The sequence below is a fragment of the Telopea speciosissima genome, chromosome 3 (genome assembly GCF_018873765.1).
Source record: "Telopea speciosissima isolate NSW1024214 ecotype Mountain lineage chromosome 3, Tspe_v1, whole genome shotgun sequence".
Lineage (NCBI taxonomy): Eukaryota > Viridiplantae > Streptophyta > Magnoliopsida > Proteales > Proteaceae > Telopea > Telopea speciosissima.
The window spans coordinates 59,877,076-59,889,870 of record NC_057918.1 but is presented as its reverse complement, the minus strand read 5'-3'; the positions used below and the strand labels follow the sequence as shown (position 1 = coordinate 59,889,870).

General features: G+C 48.2%; 1 long non-coding RNA gene across 1 annotated transcript in view; it reads right to left on the bottom strand.

Annotated features, from left to right (window-relative positions):
• LOC122656533 overlaps nt 1-9,589 on the bottom strand; it is a 10,504-nt gene extending 915 nt beyond the window's left edge. Inside the window, exons 1-2 of the long non-coding RNA XR_006332121.1 lie at nt 9,579-9,589; nt 6,223-6,232 (exon numbers count right to left, since the gene is read on the bottom strand). This is a non-coding gene — a long non-coding RNA (uncharacterized LOC122656533). The remainder of the gene's footprint in view (nt 1-6,222; nt 6,233-9,578) is intronic.
• Nucleotides 9,590-12,795: the final 3,206 nt, after the last annotated feature.

The following is a 12,795-nucleotide window of genomic DNA, read 5'->3' as shown; positions in this document are numbered from 1 at the left end:
GTGGGGGTTAGGTTGAGGCCTGAGGGTGCGCTCTCTCCCTCTATTTTTCAATTCCTAATAATATGGGAATTTTTTTTTGGGGGTGGGGGGGAGAGGGTTGGAGTATTGCCTCCATCTGCCACTCAGGTGGATCCCGCTGAGTGCAAGGTGGGACTGGGACTATTCACCTTCAGTGGCTAATAGGGGCCTAGAAGATTCAGATCATTGACTTCCGTTTATTAAATTTGCATAACAAATCAGATGTGAAACCTTGGGCCTGCATGATTACACTTCTGTTTCTCTATTTCTCAATTTTTTTTGTTCCTGAGAACTAAAAAATAAAAGAAATCCGTTTGTTAACATCAGTTCATTCTTTTGTTCCTGGGAATGAAACGGGACAAAAAAGTTGCTGAAAAATAGAAAAAAAGAAGCTCCAATTTGAAGCTTCTCAGTCCCAGAAATAAAAGAAAGAAATAAGGGGGAGTTGCTCTTTAATGAGCACATGCTTAATTTGATGGGCAAAGCAGTAATCTCATGTTCAAAATAAAATAATACCACCACTATTGCCACCTCCACCTCCACCACTGCCACCACCTCCGCTACAGCTACCACAACCTCCATCGCCGCCACCTCCACCGCCACCACCTCCACCTCTGCCACCGCCACCGCCACCGCCACCACCTCTGCCATTGCCACCACTACCACTACCACCACCACCACCACCACAACCACCACCATCGACGTCGCCACCACCTCCACCACTACTGCCACCTCTACCACCACCTCTACCTCCACCACCACCACTACCACCACCTCCATCCCTGCCACCTCCTCCATTGCCACAACCACAACCACAACCACCACCACCGCCACCTCCACCTCCACCGCCACTGCCACCACCTCCAACACCACCACCACGTCACCTCCACCAAATTTTTGGGTATTTATGGCATTTTTTTAATTTTATAGAAATTCTCAAAACAGAAATGATTGTGCATAACAAACACGTTTCTGTTTCTTTTCTGATCAAGAAATAGAAATTATTATGCGTTACTAAACATGTTTTTTTTCTCAGAAATATAGCTCAGTAACAGAAGTACAAAAAGTCATTTCTGGAATAGAATCATGTCCCAGAAACAGAAGTGTTATCATGCAGGCTCCTTGTGGATGAGCATCAGTTACTAGATGATGGGTTTTAAAGATACTACTTATATTTGTTTAACAAATGCTCATGCATGCTACTTAAAATTTTTGCAAGAATCTGTCTGTTATATTTATGTGAAAGAAAAATTCTTCCTTGTAAAGCTTCTAAACGAGTTTGTGTAAATCTACTGCCCAGTGGAATCCTCTTTCCCATCAAGTGAAATTACAGTTTGTGAAGCCTGCTTCAGACATCAGAGGAATAGTTACTGATATTGAGTTTGATTAACTAAGAAACTTTTTATATCGAACGAGCCAATAAAAAACAATGGGCCAGATGTTTGATATTTGCAAGATTAATTAAGCTAGGTCTGGTTAAGGTTATGGTTGTTGTTGGTGTTATATTAAGCTAGGTCTGGGGACAGCACAAGTCATCAAATTAACCTTTTCACTTGTTAAGAATTAGGTAGGCAATGGGCAAAGTTCCACTGGAGTCAAAAGTGTGTGGATATGAATTTTTTTTTTTTTCCTTCTTTTCTGGATCATCAAATATAAATTATGTAGGAGTAGAACATTTAAGTAACCTGTCCACCCTACAGGTACAGGCTCAGGCACTTCTTGTTAGGAGAGAGTCCCTGGCAATGGTGAAGATGGTGATGCAGGATGACTATTATTACCTCGTCGAGGATTTGCATTATTAGAACTTCGAGTGCCTAATCTCCAGTAAAGATGGTTTTCTATGGACCAGCCTATTATGCCGTCTGTTATTGCGAAGGATCATTCTATTTTCAATTTTGTCTAATGAAATTTCTTTTTTCTTCTTCCTCTGTTTAGAGATGCTGCCTTGCCTACTGGTATTCTGGCAATTGGTTCCCAGATTCTTATATTTTATATGGTTAAATGAAGGAATGCCACTCAATGTCTGGGTCTGGTGTACATGTACGGTTACTTGATAGTTGAGACTTACAGTTTTATGTGAACTGTTACTTGAGACTTGAGAGGATGAAGAACTATCACCTTACCAGAATGTTGGTTTCTGTTCCTATTTTTCCAAGTGGTTTGGTTAAACAAAGAAATCCCAGCCAGATACCATGTCTAGTTTGACGTCCTGATAGGCTCTATAATCTTAAATTTTTTGTTTTCTTGTTGTTTACAACTGAAAATTTTCTTTTAAAATGTTATGAGGTTTACCTGGAAGCAAAGCAAGCGAATTACTTAGAATTTATATGGAGAAGTATGACACAGGAAAATTACTTACCTAGGTCAGGAGGAAAATGTTTTTATTTTTATTTTTTTAATGGAAAGAAACCATTTATTGCTAAGAAGTAAAGGAGAGGAAATTACAATCAATGCTACCAGTTCTATTTATGCATTTAATTCTAGCCCTTAATTAAAATGCATTACTAGTTTAGATCAGGCAAAAATTCAGCCAAACGTGACCTTGTTGCTGTTGGAATAATCCCAGGTACATATTCTGAGCTAATCAAGGCATTGTAAGCTTGTTAGTAAAGACTTATTGGAAAAGGGCCATAAGATATGGTGAAAGAGAACGAAAGTAATCTTCAAAAATCTTTGCAATCTCCTTCGTGTCACTAGCCCAATGGCCTGGGTGACTCTCACTCCTATTCCCATAAATATGATTCCATTTCTTCCTTGTGCTTGCATACTCATGGAAGTAGCACGTATTTCTACCTCCATCAAGGATCCATGTCTCCTGTGACTTCTGTTTGCAGAAGCATTCTTCTACTGCCAAAATATTAATGTATCTGGTCTCTAAGGAATGTAAGGATTCCAAATAATGACACTCATGATCAGCCGCGCAAGCTTCAAAAGGCTTCACATTAAGTCAAGAAAAACTTTTTCCTTGATCATCCTAATTCTTTCAAAAGAGAGATTATTCCAGCTTTGAAGATTTTTGCCAGAATTTTAAGCTTGTGACTCAAGGGCACGCATGGTGTTCTTGAAGGCTATAGGAATGAGTCTTGATGAAAACTCTTAGCTTCCAAGTATGTGAATATCTTCGAATAAAGCACATCAAAAGAGGGCAGTGATCCCAGACAATTCTCAGAAGGACCTTAACAATTGAATGGGGGAAAAGAAAAGACTGGCCCCAACCAATCTTACCCATTGCTGTATCAAGCCACTCTTTAGTAACTCCCTAAAGTTATAGTATCTGATACGCACATAGTATCAGTCAATTATTGCAAAGAAAACTGAGCCTCATAGAGAAAAACGGTTTGGATCCCTGTTGGTGATAGAAATCCCAAACACTCGCACGCGGGGATACGCACGTGGTGCGAATAGTGCGGGCGTGCCAGAACCTTTGCGCAGGTTCAAACGGGGCCGAGAACAGCCTAATCTGACTCCTTACTAGGCTAGTAGGTTTCCCTCTTGCCTGAGTAGCTCTAAGGTCTTTTGGGTTAAGCCAACAATTACGGACTACAACCCGAACTGCTACTGCTCAAGTAGAAAGGAAAGAACTTTGAGACACAAACAATAATGAACTGAAATAGTAAATGCATTGATCAATCATACCAGATACAAGTGTGAGCCTCGTGCGTACACCCCTGTTGCCCTTAGTATGTGATCGTACATTCCCTTCAGCCTCAAATGACAACAAGAAGAATAATAAAGAATGCAGAACAAAACAAGCAAAGGCAAAACGTACAGAGAATAAAACAAATGCTGGTTGTCAGGTGTAATTGTGTGTGTCCCCCAATGGATAAGCTTTCTCCCTTATATAAGATAGGCCTTGGCGGTTATCAGTCCGTGCAATTGCTCCCTCTAAGGCCAGCCTCTTCGGTCCATGTCTCCTAAACTCCAATCAGGCGTTGCCACGCAAGCCGTCAACCCTGCTCTTCCTCCAACTGCTGCAGCAATGGTGGGACCCACTAGCGTTGTCCTTATTCTCGTTCCTTGCGAGACGCGGCCCTGCGTCTGGTACTGCCTGTGCCTCTGACACGTGGGCCAGCCCCTAACCGTCAGGGTGCAACCACGTTCCAGTGTCCTCCTTCGATCTTGGCCCATCGACAAGTGCCCAGCCTTGGTTCTCTCCTGACCCAACCTGGCCAGAACTGGGTGGTTTGGGCTGCAAACAATGCCCCTCACAATCCTCCCTGAGCGATGCCACGTGGCCCAAGCTCAGAGGAGGTTGTGGCCGAAACGGCAGTCATCTCCAGTTGATCCATCACGCGCAAACCCCTTCATCGCTTCATCTTCTTGGGCCGTCAGGGTTTTGAATTTCAAACCTCCCACCATAATGATGGCGCAAGTTCCAGCCTCCCATTAAGACCCCTGCTGATTACCGAGGGTCCTTCAACAGAACGCCCCTTCGCTTAGCCCCTCTTATCGCCCTTCGTCCATCTCCTTCTCCATTCTCTCCTTTTCGTCTCTGCCAAGCTCCATGTCTTGACTCCATGGCCAAGAAAAAGGAACCAGCAGCGGCAGAAGAAGCAGGAGACCTCCTGGCGCGGAAGCGCTCGCTCTTGCCCTCCTCAGTCCTGACCGAGGTACAAATCCCTTGCTCTGACCCCTCTGTGTTTAGATTAGGCCCGACCTTTGCTTGTCAACCCCATGGCCTATCCAACTTCCAGAAGTATGATCGGGAACAACTGCTCGCCCAATCACTAGACCCTCTGCAACTTAAGGATAGGGCTTTTGCGCACTTGTGGCCCCACTACCTCCCAGACTGGAAAACCTGGGTTGATGGAGTGGTTTGCGACCGCTCAGAGCTGTTGATCAAACTCAACACCCTTCACGCCATCTAGCTCTCAACCACCTCCGTTCCTCTCGACCGTCCCCTGCTCTAGGCTGCGCTCCAGTTCTGGTCACGGTCCACAAACACTTTACACTTCGCTTTGGAATGGCAGCCCCAACCCTCTTGGATGTCGGAGCCCTTATCGGCCTGAAGGCCGAAGGCGCAGAGTTCAATGGCTCCTCCCCTAGTCTGACCGATTCCAGTGAGGTTGAGATACAGTACGGCCTTGAATTTACCAAGTCTGCTAGTTATAGCTTCTATCTACGGGCCTACCCGGAGACCCGTGGCTCTGTTTCCCCTAAAGAGCTCATGGCTTTCTTCCTGTTCTGGATTTATTGTTACGTTGCCTGTGTTCGGTCCAACATGATTTCAAAGACCTATCTTCGTTTGGCCAACGCCCTGGGGCAAGGCCGCGTGGTTGATTTGGCCTCTTTTGCTCTGACCGCCCTCTTTTGGGGCTGCAATGACAACACCGAGTTCGATTTTGACTATGGCGGTGGCCCGTTATGGCTCCTCCAGATGTGGCTCCGTGCTCACTTTACTGATCTGTACGTCGTGCCCTCGCCGCTTCCAGTTTGCCCTGTGGCCGGTTATCTATTTCCATCGTCCCCCCACCATGATCTAAAACCCTACGAGAATATTACGACTTCTTCTCTTCCTTTGAGCCCGACCCAAGTGGCACCTTCTTTCTCCCCTATCGGACGGGAGAGGCTATCCCTGAGTGGCTCTCGTTAGCCATTGATTGCCCTACCTCCAAACCAGCCCTATGGGGGAAGTTCTTAGTCTGTCAGGATCTTCATGTAGGGGTTACTTTAGAGCCCTCGAGCAATAACACTTGTGGCTTTGAAATGTACAATCCCCATTTCTACGCGCGCCAGTTCAGCCTTTGCCAGGCAATCCCCTGCCCCAACTACTGCTCTATCACGGACTGCGGGCTGGACAAGATGATCTAGTGGCCGACATTCTCTATGCATCAGCCATGAATGCCTTAGTCCTCTCATAGTTCGAGTTGCAGTTCTTTGTCAAGGAGCCCACAATGACCGAAGATTTCACGGCCTGGTGGGATACATACTTCAAGTCCCTTTTCCCACTTCGGTCTTGCCACAAAAGCAGCAAGCGCCCTCCTTCATCTTCAGGTACCACCAGTCATCAAACCGCTGTCCCGAAGCGGAAGAAAGCATCAGTCTCCAAGTAAGCCGCTGGTAAGCCTTAACCTTCCTTTCTCGTTCTGCTGCCCTATTTGTCCTTTGCTGACCGTTCCTTCTGTTACCTCAGGCAAATCCTCAGCTCGGCCGATATCCTCCGTCCAGTCAGCCCCAAGTGATCACGGGTCTACTCCAGAGGACGATGAAGACACTGAAGATGACCCCCCTTAGGTAAATAAGAGTCCAAAAAGCATCAGCCCGATAAAGTCTACCCCACGCCAGGCCCTCCTCCCAAGTGTGTTTCAAGGAAGTCAGCCCGCAAGCACTAGGCCTCATGCCACCTCCACAGTAGCATCTCCTTCAGTCACGTCCCGGTCGGTGAAAGACCGTACTCGGTCTAGTGCTCGACTGAAGCAGGTTGTCACCACGAAGTCCCTGCAGGTTGTTGTTACTAGCTCCTCGGAATCTAAAACCTCCTCTCACTCGAACGGTGTCCCTGAAAGTAGTTCTGAAGAAGAAGAAGAGACCAGCGCTGACGCGCCTAGTACCTACGATGCGACTGAGCCCAGCGGGTCCAAGACCCTAGTCCATGATCCAGCTTCTCCATCTCCTCTGAGTCATGTCGTTCCTGCAGTCACCCCCACGGTATGTGTGCCTTAGCCCCAACGCTCGCCTTCTCGTCTCGCCAGTGCTGACTCATCCTTCTTTTCAGGTTGCGAGCCTGGAAATTCTTCTAGCTGGCCTGATTTCCTCTGATGATGAAAAAGAGATTGGTGACGCCCCAAGCTTTGGACTCGTTCCTACCCAGGTGACCAAGGCAAAAGCGCTCCTGCACTCTTTCCTGCAATCACCCTTCCGAGAGGCTGTGGGTGATGGCAACCTGACGTCTATTGCCGAGGCGCTTCGCACTCTATTGTCGTTGCCAGACCTTCCCATCCCAATCAAGGAGTGGTTAGACGGGGCTATCGATTTCATGTTTGATATGACCACTTCGGCCCCCCTCGTCCTCCAAAATGCCCAGAAATACGAGGCCCTTCTCAAGGAGAGTGATGCCATGGACGAGAACTTACAAAAATTACGGGACGACCTCAAGATGACTGTGGATGAGGTGAAAGAAGGATAAGACCGGCTAGCCCAAATGGACCAAGACATAGCAGGCTTGGAAGCCCAGATTGCGATATTACGGTCTGATAGGGCTGCCTTAGACCAAGAGGTTAAACAGAAGCTCTTAGGCTCCCAGGCCGTGTTCACAAAGGCCACTTCTGCCAAAGCCCAAGTCAAGCAGCTGAAGGCACTGAGGCCAAGCCATGAGGCCAACTTGACCATAGCCAACGAGCGCCTATCAGTGATGGAAAAGAAATGGAATGAGCTCCGCGAATCCACCCCCCAAGACTTTCTTTAGTGGGTCTGCGTGCCTTCCCCCCCCCTTTTGTTGGAAGAACAGTGATACTTGGTTTATTTTCTATTTTTGTTGTGTTCAGCCTACTCAGGCCGTGTTTGGACTTCTTTAGAAGCAAAGCCTGCTTTCCTTTAATTCACGACCTCGCTCCGACGGTGTGATTCCTTTGCCTCGTTCACCCTAAATCCTAGACCGTAGGATGAAAAGCCTTAAGGAACTTGCCGTTGATAGGTTTGATTTGGATGCCTCCTTCCAAGTCAAGCAGCCTGTAGGCCCTACCCCGGAGCACCTGACAGGCCGTAAAGGGTCCTTCCCATGTTGGGGACCACTTTCCCAGTCTGGGGTCCTTTGCTTCAACCGAAAGTATGGCCTTCAGGACGATGTCCTCTTCCTGAAAGTGCTTTGGGCATATCCTTTTGTTGTAGATGGTTGCAACTTTCCTCTTTCGAACCTGCATTTTGTCCAATGCGCCTAAGCGGTCTTCTTCCAGGTCGTCGATCTCAACCATCTTGGCCTCGCTGTAGGCTGTTGGCGTAAGTCCCTGCTGGAATGCTACCCGCACTGATCTTACACTAACTTTAATGGGTAACACTGCATCATGGCCGTATGTCAATGCAAAGGGTGTGGTGGCTGTGCTGGTCTGCTGTGACGTCCTGAATGCCCACAATACCTCAGAAAGCATGTCCGCCCATCTTCGTGGGTTGTCATCCACAACCTTCGCTAAACATCCCTTAAGAACCTTGTTACTTGCCTCGGCCTGACCATTGCCTTGTGCGTAGTACGGGGTGGAATATGTGAATGTTATTCCTAACTCCACTGCACACGCCACTACCTCATCCCCAACGAAAATGCTTCTGTTGTCTCACGTAATAGTCTCTGGTAGCCCAAACTTGTGAATGATGTGACTCTTGAGGAACTGGATGACTTCGACCTGACTGAATCCCTTCATTGGCACAGCCTCAACCCACTTGGTAAAATAGTCCATGGCCACGATAATGAAGCAATGCCCCCGTGTCCCTGATGGGGTAATCTTCCCTATGAGGTCCATAGCCCATCCCCTGAATGGCCATGGCTTGACCATTGGATTAAACTCCGTCCCTGGTAACCGCTGTATTGGTCCGTGAGTCTGACATGCCCAACATCCCTTGGCGTGCTTGACACAGTCTGCCGTCATAGTTGGCCAGTAATACCCATGGCGCTGAATCATCTTAGGACTAGCCTGGTGCGCTCCATAGATGCCTTCGTGGACTTCAGCCATGACCAGCGTTGCCTCATTCAAGTTGATGCATTTGAGCAATAGGTCATCCTTCCCCTTTTTGTAAAGGTCTTCCCCAATCAGCACGTACCATGTGGCCCTGTCTCTGATCCTTCAGTCAAACCCTAGCCCAGGGTTACTCAAGTATTGGACGATCGGTGTTCGTCAATCAGGCTGTGTGTCTTCGACATGGTTGACCTCCAGGTAGTTGTCTTCATAGACCGCGGACCGTGCTTGCCTTTTGATGACGATGGTTTTTTTTGTACTGCCTTCTAGTAGACCGATTCCAGACGCTGCCTGTGCTAACCCGTTCGCGGTCTGATTCCTTGATCGTGGGATGTGGTGAACCACTACGTCTTGGAAACCCTTGATTAGCTTCTTGGCCTGCGCAAGATAGTCCACCAAGTGTTCGCTCTCACACCAATATTCCTTGACCAACTGCTTGATCACCAGCTGTGAGTCTCCATGGTGTCAGCCTTAAGGCCGAGAAGTAGGCCCAGCCCTAGTATGAGAGCTTCGTATTCGGCCTGGTTGTTTGAACAAGGAAAGTCGAGCCGAAAGGCTACTTGAGTCTCTGTCCCTTCTGCTGACTGTAAAATGACCCATGCCCCGATTGCCTGCTCGGTCTTGGATCCATCAAAGAAAAGCTTCCATGGCATCAGGCTGATGAGGGAAACCTCCATTATATCCCTGACGGCTTCCATGGGTGGATGATCTGCCAAAAAATCTACAAGCTCCTGCCCCTTGACTACCTTCTGGGGCACATATTGGCGGGCAAACTCAGTAAGAGCGAGAGTCCATTTTCCCACCCTTCCTTTAGAAATTGGGCGTGTGAGCATGTACTTGATGACGTCGGTCTGGCAAACCACGTCCCCTATTGCCGACAAAAGATAGTACCTAAACTTGTTGTAAGAGAAGAACAATGCCAGACAGAGCTTCTCGATCACAGGATACTTCCACTCTACTTCCGTCAAGGCCCAGCTTAGGTAGAACACAACCTGTTCCTTCCCGGCCTCATTATCCTATGCGAGTAGGCTCCCTATTGAACCTTCCGCTGCGGCCACGTATAGTTTTAGAGGCACCCATTTCCTTGGAGGCATTAGGACCAGAGGCCTTGTTAGGTAGGCCTTTATTTGGTCGAACACTTCCTGGTGGGCCTCCTCCCATCTGAACTCCTCGTCAGCCTTCAATTTTAATAGAAAGGAGAAAACCTTGGTCCACCCTGTGTAGTTGGCAATAAAGCGCCTGAGGAAGTTCACCTGTCCCAGAAACTTCTGTAGCTCCTTTTTGTTTGTAGGCGGCCTTGCCTCCTAGATGGCTTTAGCCTTGTTCTTGTCTACCTCAATTCCTTTTTGATGAACCAAAAACCCAAGGAAGTTAGCGGCCGCCACCCCAAAGGCACACTTTAGAGGGTTCATTTGCAGACCGTGACTCTCATCCTGGAGAACACCTGTCCCAAGTGCTCCAGGTATTCGTGCTCCTGCTTTGACTTGACCACAACGTCAACGTAAACTTCAACAAAGGTGCCAATCATATCATGGAAAATGATGTTCATCCCCCGCTGGTAAGTGGCACCAGCATTCTTTAACCCAAACGGCATGACAGACCATTCATAAGTCCCTAAAGTGCCTGGGCAACGGAAGGTTATCTTTGGGACATCCTCCTCCGCAATGAAGATCTGATTATACCCGGCGTGGCCATCCATAAAGGACATGATGTGGTTTTTTTGCGGCCGCGTCAACCAGCATGTCAGCCACTGGCATTGGATACTCATCCTTGGGGGTGGCCTTGTTCAGGTCTCTAAAGTCGATGCACACCCTTAGCTTCCCATTCTTCTTTATGACCGGCACTATGTTTGACACCCACTCCACATACCTAGTGGTCCTGATGAAACCTGCCTTAAGAAAACGTTCGATTTCATCCTTGATTTTTAGGACGACATCGGGTGCCATTCGTCTGGGCAGTTGCTTTACTGGCCTGTAGTTATCCTTAATGGGCAACCGATGTTCAACCAACCTTCGGTCTAGATCAGGCATCTTAGAATAGTCCCAAGTGAAACAATCTTTATATTCCTTCAATAGACTTACAATATTCCCCCTTAACTCGGGTGGGAGTATACCAGTAACATAAATAGGTTGGTGGTCCTCGACCTTTCCTAAGTCTACCTCTATCAATGGATCCTGGACCTCCGCCAATGTTTCCTCCATCTTTGGCGGTGCAGGTGGCAGATCTTGCAGCTTGACTTCAGGGCCAGCTACGGTTTGTTCCTTGGCTGAGACCTCAGCCACCAATTCTATTTTGTGAGACATCTTCTGCTCTAGGCTCGCAACTATTAGCCGGCGTATTATGTTTGCTACAACCTTCTGGCTTGTCTTTATAAGTAGTCTTCATCAGTCTTCCTCCGTCGTTCTTCAAGATTCGACAGGGCTTTCATCTGTGGTCCCTTCAATTGGAACACTTCTTCCAAGACCGTAGATGAGGTAATAAAGGACGTAGGCCTCCGATACTCATCTGTTCCAGTGAATTGGATAGGGCCGATGCACCCATCGTACAAAGCAGCCTCCGCATGGCTGGCGTCGACCATGAATGGCTGGTTATCGTCCATCACCAACTCAATCTTCCCTTTTTGCCATAGTACCAGGAATTGGTGCAAAGACGACGAGACACATGAATTCGCATGGATCTAGTCTCGTCCTCAGAGGGCGTTGTAATTGGCCATGACGTCCATGACAAAGAAGGTCGTCAAGGATGTATGATTCCCCACCTTTAGGTCGATCGGGAGTACTCCTCTTGGCCTCGTGGAGCCACCTAGGAAATTTGTGATCGACACATTAGAGGGTAAAAAATTGGTCTCGTCTCTGCCGATACGCTTCATCATCCTTGAGGGTAAGATATTCACCGCCACACCATTATCGACCAGAACCCTGGTTACTGGTTTGCCGTCCATATGAGACTGAACGTACAACGGCTTCAGATGCCGCGTCATCTCACGAGTTGGCTCCTCGAATATATCAGCCACCTTTCCCCATGGGATCGGATTGTCAAAAGTGTACTCTATTTCCTTGGTGATGACCGTCCTAACATTGTCTTTGGGGTCCCGCTGGTCTGGCTCGCCGTAGTCCACCTTCTTCTCAGCCTGTTCCTGAGTGGGCACCAATTCTATCCCCAATATTTTTGGATGCGAGGCCCCTTCGTCTACGTCTCCTTCCAGCTGCGTCGCCTAGCCGGGCTGATACTGGAATGTCTTTGGCAGGACGTACACCATTGAGATCTGTACCTGAGTCAGGACGTACACCATTGAGATCTGTACCTGAGTCAGGATCGTGTCGAACATCATTTCAACCAACCCCCTAAAGTCGATATCTGGTGAGTGGATGGGGCCACTGTTGTTCGTACTGTCAACTCTTGGGCTGGCGCCCATCACTATGTCTCCAAAGACTTCAGGGTCACTGTCCTCGGTCTTATAGTCTGACACCTTTGGCTCTAGAGCTCCTTCTCCCCCTACGGCATCGTCTGGGTCTTTTGCCCCTGATGCCCCTTTGATCACCTGGCTCTGTTCCCCGGAGCTTATGCCCTCTTTGACTTGGACCTAGTGGAATCCCTTGGCATGGCCCTCGTTGATCTAGGCCTGCTGGTGCCATCTTTGGGCCGCTCTCTTCCTCTGCCGTCTTCTTTTTTGTGCTCTGGACAGGCGAGCTGGATCAGGGCTAGCCGGGAACTTTAGATGCCTTGCAACCTTCCATTGTTCTCCATCTGCCTTAGGAACAACCGTCTGCGGCCTGTGGCCCTCCTAGTACTGAGTGGCCTCCCATCCAGAGTATTTTGAGTGCAAGTAGCCAAGCCTGCACTGTTCATACGTCAAACGCCTCCTTACTGAAGCCCTCCCAAGCCGGTCTTTGGCGTATGGCCTGAAAGTGTGTGATGCTTGGTGAGGAACCGGCGTCCTGTCTGCTGGATTAATCTCCACCCGGACCCCAAGGGAAGGCCATGTGCCTTGATCAGACGGCGCTCGGCCTGACTAAGCTGTGCTTCTGTTCTGTCATCCCTTAATTGGGCGACTACAACTAGGACAGACTTCCTAGTGGATCCTTGGTGCTTTACTCATCCTGGGTGTGCCAAT